The sequence below is a fragment of the Scyliorhinus torazame genome, chromosome 21 (assembly GCF_047496885.1).
Source record: "Scyliorhinus torazame isolate Kashiwa2021f chromosome 21, sScyTor2.1, whole genome shotgun sequence".
Classification (NCBI taxonomy): Eukaryota; Metazoa; Chordata; class Chondrichthyes; order Carcharhiniformes; family Scyliorhinidae; genus Scyliorhinus; species Scyliorhinus torazame.
In genome coordinates, this window is record NC_092727.1 from 127,525,598 (window position 1) to 127,527,398 (window position 1,801).

The 1,801-nt window shown below is 45.9% G+C and overlaps 1 non-coding gene across 1 annotated transcript; it reads left to right on the forward strand.

The window, feature by feature from the left end:
• Nucleotides 1–530: 530 nt before the first annotated feature.
• On the forward strand, nucleotides 531–724 carry LOC140398763 (U2 spliceosomal RNA). Its single transcript, XR_011937547.1, has one exon. It is a non-coding gene; the product is annotated as a U2 spliceosomal RNA (small nuclear RNA).
• The last annotated feature ends 1,077 nt before the right edge of the window (nucleotides 725–1,801 follow it).

The following is a 1,801-nucleotide window of genomic DNA, read 5'->3' on the forward strand; positions in this document are numbered from 1 at the left end:
CCCTGGCATGGCGGGGGGACCTGCTGGAGTTCTTAACGCTTGAAAAGGTCAAATTTGACCTGAGGGGAAGGATGGAGGGGTTCTACAATTCATGGGCGTTATTCATTATGCACTTTCGAGAATTGGATCACACCGAACATTAGGGGGGTTGGGGGCTGGGAGGGTTGGGGGGAGGGGGACTGTATGTGTTAATGGTGACTATGGGTGATTCCTGATTACTTTTTGTCATTTGTTTATGTTAACATGAGGGCCAATGGGGTTTGGTGGAAGGATGGAATTGTTGTTATTGATATGGGGATTGATATTACATTTGTTACTGATTATTGCTTATTGTTGGGTGTAAATTTGGGAGAAAATGTGAAAAAGGAGGAGAATAAAAAATATTTTTAGAAAAGAATACAACTACTGCCACAGGAGAAAGGGGGAGGGGGGCAGAACATCAGAAGAGCATAAGAACTAGGAGCAGGAGTAGGCCATCTGGCCCCTCGAGCCTGCTTCGCCATTCAATGAGATCATGGCTGATCTTTTGTATCGCTTCTCGGCCTTTTGGCTAAGATCAAGTGTCTGTAGATTGAGCCTTTGGCTCAGATCTGGTATGTCTCTCTTGTGGGGACCATGAATTGGATTCAATTTGAATTAGTTTTTTGGAGCAGGCGAGGAGCTGGATTAGGGGTTCGCCCCTGACCCACACTCTGAGCCCTGGCTTGGTAACTCAGAAAAGGTTTTAAAAAATAAAAAGATTTTTTAAAAATGGCTGATCTTTTGTGGACTCAGCTCCACTTACCGGCCTGAACACCATAACCCTTAATCCCTTTATTCCTCAAAAAACTATCTATCTTTATCTTAAAAACATTTAATGAAGGAGCCTCAACAGCTTCACTGGGCAAGGAATTCCAGAGATTCACAATCCTTTGGGTGAAGAAGTTCCTCCTAAACTCGGTCCTAAATCTACTTCCCCTTATTTTGAGGCTATGCCCCCTAGTTCTGCTTTCACCCGCCAGTGGAAACAACCTGCCCACATCTATCCTATCTATTCCCTTCATAATTTTATATGTTTCTATAAGATCCCCCCTCATCCTTCTAAATTCCAACGAGTACAGTCCCAGTCTACTCAACCTCTCATCGTAGTCCAACCCCTTCAGCTCTGGGATTAACCTAGTGAATCTCCTCTGCACACCCTCCAGTGCCAGTACGTCCTTTCTCAAGTAAGGAGACCAAAACTGACATTTGGGGCAGCACGGTAGCATTGTGGATAGCACAATTGCTTCACAGCTCCAGGGTCCCCGGTTCAATTCCGGCTTGGGTCACTGTCTGTGCGGAGTCTGCACATCCTCCCCGTGTGTGTGTGGGTTTCCTCCGGGTGTTCCGGTTTCCTCCCACAGTCCAAAGATGTGCAGGTTAGGTGGATTGGCCATGATACATTGCCCTTAGTATCCAAAATTGCCCTTAGTGTTGGGTGGGGTTACTGGGTTATGGGGATAGGGTGGAGGTGTTGACCTTGGGTAGGGTGCTCTTCCCAAGAGCTGGTGCAGGCTCGATGGGCCGAATGGCCTCCTTCTGCACTGTACATTCTATGAACACAATACTCCAGGTGTGGCCTCACTAACACCTAATACAATTGCAGCATAACCTCCCTAGCCTTAAACTCCATCCTCTAGCAATGAAGGACAAAATTCCATTTGCCTTCTTAATCACCTGTTGCACCTGTAAACCAACTTTTTGCGACTCATGCACTAGCACACCCAGGTCTCTCTGCATAGCAGCATGTTTTAATATTTTATCATTTAAATAATAATCCCTT